The 8896-nt window shown below is 43.3% G+C and overlaps 1 pseudogene; it reads left to right on the top strand.

Moving 5' to 3' along the window:
- Window positions 1-599: 599 nt before the first annotated feature.
- Window positions 600-1159, top strand: LOC105744051 (annotated as a pseudogene).
- The last annotated feature ends 7737 nt before the right edge of the window (window positions 1160-8896 follow it).

Below are 8896 nucleotides of genomic sequence, written 5' to 3'. Positions count from 1 at the left end.
GAACCCTTTGTGTCTCTCTGGCAAGATGTTCTGCTCCTGAATCAGCTGGGTGGGTCTTGCCTCTAGCCTCTTTGCAGGGAGTTCTGCTGAAGGGTTCCCTGCTGGGCCTGCAGCCTGGGTCGAATGAGGATCCGCGCCCGGGTCGTCTTACTCGCCGGGCTTGCGCTCTGGGTCTGTTCAGGATCCTGCGGCGTGGGTCGTCTCCCTCTTCTTCATTTTTATTTTGGATAATTTTTAGTATATCCATTTAAGTTTCTAAATAATTTATTTACAGTGTGCAGTCTATTAGTCTTATGTGATGTATTCATTTCAGAAATATTTCTCTGAAAATCACTCTTCTACATCTTGTATCTTTCACATTTCAATATTTTCTACAATTTTTAATATGATATGTAATTGATTTTCAATAAAGTTAATGAAAAAAAGTCAATAAATAAATAAATAAACTTACTTTAAAAAAAAGAGAATTTCCTTTTTTCCACCCGCTCTCCCCTCCCCTCGAGTGCTGCTCTGGCTGCACCTCTCTTGCTCTGAGCTCCCGGCTCCTGCTAAGCTTGCACGGCCGCCACCTCCCTCAGTCACCATCGTGATTATCTACCGGGACCTCATCAGCCATGATGAGATCTTCTCCGACATTTACAAGATCCGGGAGATCGCGGACGGGCTGTGCCTGGAGGTGGAAGGCAAGATGGTCAGTAGAACAGAGAGTACCATTGACGACGCGCTCATGGGTGGCAATGCCTCCGCTGAAGGCCCAAGGGCGAAGGCACCGAAAGCACCGTAGTCAGTGGTGTAGATATTGTAATGAACCGTCACTTGCAGGAAACCAGCTTCACAAAAGAGGCCTACAAGAAATACATCAAAGATTATATGAAATCAATCAAAGGCAAACTTGAAGAACAAAGACCAGAAAGAGTAAAACCATTTATGACGGGGGCTGCAGAGCAAATCAAGCACATCCTTGCTAATTTCAAAAACTGTCAGTTCTTTATTGGTGCAAACATGAATCCAGATGGCATGGGTGCTCTCTGGGACTACTGTGAGGATGGTGTGACCCCATGTATGATTTTCTTTAAGGATGGTTTAGAAATGGAAAAATGTTAATGGATTCGATGGTAACCTTGGATCTAGCACTTGTCATGACTGGCTGCTGCTTGTCATCTACCCGACATCAGGATTTTAGACAAATGGGACTGATGTCATCTTGAATGCTTTGTTTATTTTGACCATGATTTATTTGGAGTGGAGGCATTGTTTTTTAGGGAAAAAACACATTATGGAGGTTGTCTAAAAATAAAGTGCATTTAAACTAAAAAAAAATTTAAAAATAAAAATAAAATAAAATAAGAGAATTTATAGTGCGGGAGGAAAAACAAGTCCTCTTCATGATATAGGAAATAATACTCCTAAATGTTAAAGAATAATCACACCAAGAATATGAAGTTGGGGCACAGCCCAGTGGGAGGGCCTAGCCAGGATTCGTGAGGCCCTGGGCTCTATCCCCAGCACAGCGTCTGAAACAAAACAGAGGAGGATGGATAGAATTGTTAGACTCTGTTAAAATCTGAATAAGTAGAGATGCAGGATGAGTTCGCTGGAACAACACTCCATATCTTCAAGAGGTTAATTTTTCTCAAATCAATTTAATGTATCCGAGGTCACTCCCATAAAAAGTCCTAAACAGATTTTTGGTAGAGTGTTTTCTTTCACGGTATTGGGGACTCAAACCCAAAAGCTCATGAACATTAGGCAAACACTCTACTACGGAGGCACATCCCTGGCTCAGGCACAGTACCTTTTATTATGATAAAATGCAACATAAATGTTACCACTTTTGATAAAAAATTGGCACTAAGGAATTCACATTGTTAGGGTTTGAGATGGAGCTCAGTGGCAGAGGTTGTGTTTAGCATATATGAGACCCTGGGCTCCATCCATAGCATGCACATGTGTACACACCTGCATGCATATACACACACATGCGCGCACGCGCGCGCACACACACACACACACACACACACACACGTACTCGCACAGAGGAAATTCTCATGGTCCTTAAACCATCACTACCTCCCATCTCCAGAATGTTCTCCCTTTCTCAAATTGAAGCTCTGTCCAAGAAACACTAACTCTTCACCCTCTGGCTAGCCCCCAGCACCTGCATTCTACTTCCTGTCTCTACTGATCTCTCTAGGTAGCTCCTATAAAGGGAATCCGAACAGTGCTTTTAAGTCTGTTACAAACTTTTAATTTTTGAAATACAGTAAGTCCCTTACTTATGAATACGTTCTGCTCCATGAGAACATTCATAACTTGGATTTGTTTGTAAGTCTGACAAAGTGAGGCTTTTACATTTATTTTTGTTTTTGTTTTGTTTTTTGAGACAGGGTATTGCTATGTAGTTCAGGTTGACCCTGAGCTCACTTTGTAGCCCAGGCTGGTCTCGAACTTGCAGCAATCCTCCTGCCTCAGCCTCCAGAGTGCTGGGATTATGTGAACACACTACCACGCCCAGCATTTATACTTTTGACACAAATGTATAATGTAAATGATAAAAAAAATCACACATACATATCATAAATATATTTTTATTTTTACAATGACATGTTTTTACATTTATAGTAATAGTGTAAAAACAAATGATGCCTACCCAAACTCTCAATTGTTTTCACTTTTTTTAATTGAAGAAAATGTACAGTTATGTCTCCAAAAGTAAGCACCTGAAAGAGTAAATAAAATCTGAAAGATACACTAGATATTATGAAAGGTAAATAATCTGTCCAAAAGGAAGGAATGACTGGGATGAGAGAAAGGACAGGGGAGAGGGGGTGGGGGAAACAAGATATACGCTTATATGTATGCAGGATGGATTGGATAATTGTATTGCTCATTTCTGCTGGTCTACAGAGGGAAACAATTGATGCTTAATTTTTTCTTGTCTTTAAAAATTTTTATATCCTTTTAAATATCAATTTTGCAAGCTAATATCTGGTAATCTAGCAACTGATTTTTTTTTTTTTTTTTTTTTTTTTTTGGTGGAACTGGGGATTGAACTCAGGCCCTTGTGCTTACCAGGGAAGCGCTTCTAAATGTTTTAAAAATGTATTTGGTACAGCATCCCAATACACAGCTCAGATTCATAGCCATCCTCCTGTTTTCAGCCTCCGCAGTGCTGGGATTAGAGGCGTGTGCCACCACACCTCATCATGGTGACTGGCTCAGAGAGCATGGGGGCAGGGCTGGTGTGTCATGTGGTGCTGGGATCGAACCCTGGTCCCTGTGCTTGCCTGAGCAGGCACTTAGTCAACTGAGCTGTCTCGCCAGCCCTTGGGCAACTAATTTGAAGACAATATTATGCAATACAGCTATCGTAGCATTCCTGTTGTTTTGTTTGGTGAAGTTCTGCACCATTTCTAATTTTTAAAAACCATTTTGTATTCTCTTTGCATAAAAGAATTATAACAAAACAGTATGTAGCATGACTATTAAATCACATTCCTAATTCAAATGGTTAAACAACGGTGGATTTTTTAAAAAGCATGTAATATGTCACCAAGGAGCTGTGTGATAGCTTTTTATTATCAGTCATATTCATAGTTTAATGATTGAATTAAGGTGTGATTTAAGCATTTACATCTTAACGCATGCAGATAGTAGAGAACTCTACTCTACGCAGGCTTTCTCCGGGTGTAGCTCATGTATTGCCGTCACACATGTATCCAAACGAAGAATTTAACATCAGTAAGACACTCTGGACTCGGCTAAAGAGCTTGTTATGGTTTGTGTCTAGTTGTCCCCCAAAGCCTCATGTGGTCACGGGGCGGGGATTTCTAGAGTTTGAGATTAATTCATAATCCACTGGGATTATGGGTTTTAGGACTGCTGGGATTATGGGTGTGAGTACTTCCCCCAGCCTGGGGCGGACAGCCTGAGTGCACCTTGAGGGAGATGGACTGCTCTCTGCGGCCCTTGCTGCTGCTGCTTCTCCATTGGGCTCTCTGGTCTTTGCCGCTGCCATGAAAGGTTGCCCTCTGCGCTGTGCCACTCTGCCTTGGAGCCAGCTGGGTATGGACTGAAACCTCCAGTAGCTGTGAACTAAGTAAACCTTTCCTTCCTTTATTTTAGGTGTCAGGTATTTGCCCCAACAATGAGAGAAGAGTACCTGAGGCAGAGCTCATGCGGAGCTCAGCAGTTTCCCACAGGTGCTCTTTCTCGTTACTTCTCTCGTCCAGAACCTTGTGGTCCAGGCAGGCGTATGAGTTTGCTAGGGACACCCTTCACACAGTGCTGCTGACCCCTTAGCAGGAGCAACTGGAGTCTGCCTTCTCAGGATTCTGGAGGCCAGAACCCAGGATCAATGTGTTGGCGGGTGCTATAATTAGGATGTGGCGTGTCCCCCTCAGCCCAGGTGTTACGAGCTTCTCCAGCTTGCTGCTTTTGAGGGATCATGAATCCTTTAAGAAGTACTGACAAGAGGTCTCCTGGTCATGAGGGTGGGTCCTCGAAGGGAATAAGGATGCTCTCAGCCTTTTCTCTTTGCCTTTTTCACGTCCCAGCCATGAAGGGAATAGTTGCACCATGCACTGCTGCTGTGATAGGCTGTCTTGGCCAATCAATCACGGACAGAAAACGCTGCGCTGTAAGCCCAATAATCCTTTTCTTTTTGTAAGATGATTTATCACAGATGTTTGTCACTGTGATGGAAAGCTAATGACATCTGGCCTGGTTCTTGTGTGTGCGTCTCTCATTGGCTGGATGGTGGTCATTTTCTGTGTCTTCACGTGGTCATCCTTGTGTGTGTAGCTGGGTCATGTAGCCACCCCCCTTTAACAGCCCCTTTAATAATATCACCAGTCATACTTGAAGAGGACCCACTTTAATACCTTCATTTTAACTTAATTGTCACTACAAAGACCCCATTTCTCAATAGGGTCACATTGAGAAGTACCAGGACTTAGAACTTCAATATATATAAGTTCAGAGAGGTGCATAACAGCCCTACAGCAAACATCATGACACTTGGTCTCCTCCAAGCTCTGGCAGGTTCCTTGCCTCTGAGGCTTAGATGTGGCTTGAGTGTGTGTAGGGGCTGTAAGGTTGACCCCCAAGTTGGTAATGTTGAGAGCTATGGGAACCTTTAAATGGTTGGGTCCTTGTGGAAGGTGTTTAGGTCACAGAGAACGCCATCATTGCATTGGGATTAAAGTGCATCTCTTGAAGTGAGCTCCTTCAGAAGTGGGCTATACAAGCAGCACGTCCGGCCCTTCATGCTCTCTAGCTCCCCAATCTTTACCTTTCACATATGCTCCCATCATGACTCTGCCAGCTATGCTGAGATGTGGCCAAGAAGGTCTTCACCACAGGCTGCTTGCCTTGCATGAACTGTAAGCTAAATACATCTCTTTTCTTTACAAAGTACCCAGCTTCAGGTACTTTGTCATAGCATCAGGGAACACAATGCTGTAGTTGTCTTCCATACAATTAGTCGCTTTGAAGAATGTCAATGAGGCATTATGTTGGATGGAATTTGATTCGGGTTTTTCTTTTCTCTCATGACTAAGAGGAAGTTATGGGTTAGGGAGGAAGAGTGCCAAAGGTGACATGGCCTTTCAGTTCCATCATATTTGTGGGGCAGATGAAGAAGATGCATGATACCCATGACCTATTACTAGCGATTGGTACCTTGTGTAAAAGTGCTATCTGTCGGGTGTTCCAGGATTTCCCCTTCCCATATTCTCTTCCACATACTCTCAGTGGGTTTGCATTGTTCCCAAAGGGGCAAAATCTGACTTTTTGGAGGCTAAGATAAAGGTCTCTGACATCCCAATGCCTTGGGCACTTCCAGAGCTCAGGCATCCCTAATATGATCACATTACTTACCATTTTATTTGGGGGGGCGGTGACAACTAGGGAATGTCCTTAAAGGTTACTGGGCACTTCTCTATTCTTTTGAAATGAATCACTGTGTCTAACCGCACACAAGGTGGTGGAGCCTTAAGCTCTACTTCCAAGAAGGAGCATTTTTTAAAATGTGCAAACATATGCTAAAACCACCGTGATGGTCAATAAACTTTGTGGGATTAGAGATCCACTGAGGTTACACAAATACCTCACCCTTTCTCCCTAATAACTCTTACCCATTTGTAAGCTCTTTCCTGTGGCAATAATTGGTGGAGTATTCTTTCTTTTTAATCATTTATTTATTTGGTACAGGGTCTCGCTACATAACTCAGACTCATAGTGACCCTCCTGCCTCAGCCTCCCTAGTGCGGGGATTACAGGCATGCAGCACCACCTGGGTTTCAGTGGCCGGCAGGGTTTGCACGGCTGGCACAGCATGTGGTACCGGGGATCGAATTCAGGCCCTTGCACTTGCCAGGAAGGCTCTTAGGCCGGATATTCTAATGCTGATTTCCTATTTCTTTCTGTCTTCTACCTTAATAGAAATCATTCTGTAAGAATGACCAGATTCATCCTCTATTGGCCTTTAGTTTTTAGATTCATGGGAAATTTAGGTCTACAGCAAAACTAAGTGGGAGGTGAAGCGTGTCCCCTATACTCCTTGTCCAACCTCTTCTGTGGTCAGCACCCCCCACCTCATCCCCCACGAGGGTGGTACATTTGCCTCTGTGGATGACACAGACATATCATGATCATTCAATAAGTGTGGTTTTATATCCAGTCTCCCTTTTGGTGTTGTGCATTCTATAGGTTTAAACTAATCTGTACCAACACATATCCAGCGTCATAGAGAATAGTCTCCTAGCCATCACCATCCCGTGTCCCATTTATTCAATGCTGTATTTTCACAGTTCTGTGGGACAATTGAAAATTGATTGAATTAAATATATAAGTAAACTGACTTATTTATTTATTTATTTTTGAAACAGGGTCTCACTATGTAGTTCAAGCTGGCTTTGAACTCACTATGTAGCCCAAGCTGGCCTCAAACTCGAAGCAATCCTCTTGCTCCTGCCTCCCCACTGCTGGGACCACAGGAATGTACCACCATGCCTGGTTTAAAAATTGATTTCAAAAGCAATTTGGCAAGTGAATCATTCAGGGTATAATACAAACTAAGGAGAAGAACTTTTGAGATCAGAAAGTGTGGAGTTTTAGTTTTCACTGGAGACATTGATGTAGTTTGGTTGTTTAAAAAAATGTATTTGGTACTGGGTCTCACTACGCAGCTCAGACTGGTAGTGGTCCTCCTGTTTTCAGCCTCCCCAGCACTGGGATTCCAGGTGTGCTCCATCATACCGGGTCTTGGTGGCCAGCTCAGTGTACCCAGAGGCTGGGCTGGTGTGGCATGCTACGCCAGGAATCAAATTCAGGTCCCTGTGCTTGCCTAAACAGGCATTTAGTCTGCTGAGCTATCTCGCCAGCCCTGATGTAGTTTAGTTTGATGTAAGGTTGACTTAATTAAAAGAAAATTCCGATGTTTAAATCTTTAGTCATGGTTGGTATAGTGGTGTGCTCCTGTAATCTCAGCACTCAGGAGGCTGAGACAGGAGGATAGCTATAAATCAGATGCCATTGTGGGCTATATACCCAATTCAAGGCCAGCTTGAAGGACAGTGAGATCCTGTCTCAAAAAAAAAAAAAAAAAAAAAGTCCATGGTCATGTACAAATCATTTAAAAGAGAAATTTCACAAGAATTTACAAGGACATTTTGGTAGAGAAGAATCATGCCTACCAGGTATTAAGACATATTGTAAAGGGCCTGCTTAGGCAGAGCACAGTGGCCCGGTTCGATCCCCAGCATGCCGTGCAGCCCAACCCTGGGGCACGCTGAGACAGTGATGGAGACTGGGCTTGGTGGCACAGGCCTGTAATTCCAGTGCTTGGGAGGCTGAAAACAAGAGAATCTCTACAAGTCCAGCCTACATAGTGAGACCCTGTAGACCCTGTACCAAATACTTTTTAAAAAAACAAAACATATTGTAAGGGCTGGCAAGATAGCTCAGCAGACTAAGTGTCTGCTTAAGAAGTGCAGGCATGGGGGTTTGATCCCTGGCACCATGCTGCTGTGGCCCCATCCCCAGGCATCCTGAGCCAGCCACTGAAACTGGGCATGGTGGTGCATGTGTGTAATCCCAGCACTGGGGAGGCTGAAAATAGGAGGATTACTATGAGTCCAAGCTGTGTAGTGAGACTCTGCACCAAGTACATTTTTAAAAAATATTGTAAATAGTTTAGTCTTTCCCATGAAGCAGATCCTCAGGCAAGTGTTTGGGTATTGGTAGTTTATCTGGGAGGAGATTCACAGGTAGAGAAAGGGGAAAGAGAGGACAGGTAGGAGGAGGAAGGAGAGAAAGAATCCCTCACAGGAGGCATTGAGGAGCTCACGGTGGATGACAGCGACCCAGACTGGGATCCACTGAGAGAGCCTTTGACAGGAGGTCTACTGCGTGTCTCTTGAGTTACTTTGCTATTAAAGGTTGATTTAAGTAAGATGGAAGTTAGCATGAAAGTTGCCTATAGTGGAGCATTTTTGGTGTCAACACCAGTAGGAGGAAGTGGGGAGTCTGAGGAATTATTTTATTTTAATGAGAAAAAAAACAATGAAAATGATACAGAATTTTAAGCAAGACTATAGGGAATTAACAATGGTTATTATGTTGCATATTGTTATGTTCAATTAGTAATCTATGTCTCAGGTTACCAGTATAGGTATGCTAAATTGATCAAACAATATGAGCACTAACTATTCCTTTCAATGAACTAACACAAATTAGTAGTTCAATTATCTTAGCTGTCTTGTCCATCTGTCCATCTGTCTGTCTATGTATGTATTTGTCTGTCTGTCTGTCTGTCTGTCTGTCTGTCTGTCTCTGTCTCTGTCTCTGTCTCTGTCTCTGTCTCTCTCTGTCTCTCTCTCTCTCTCTCTCTCTC

This window comes from Octodon degus, unplaced genomic scaffold (genome assembly GCF_000260255.1).
Source record: "Octodon degus isolate 3935 unplaced genomic scaffold, OctDeg1.0 scaffold00214, whole genome shotgun sequence".
In the NCBI taxonomy this organism is placed as follows: Eukaryota; Metazoa; Chordata; class Mammalia; order Rodentia; family Octodontidae; genus Octodon; species Octodon degus.
The sequence above is the reverse complement of the archived record's forward strand: the minus strand, read 5'-3'. Positions and strand labels throughout refer to the sequence as shown.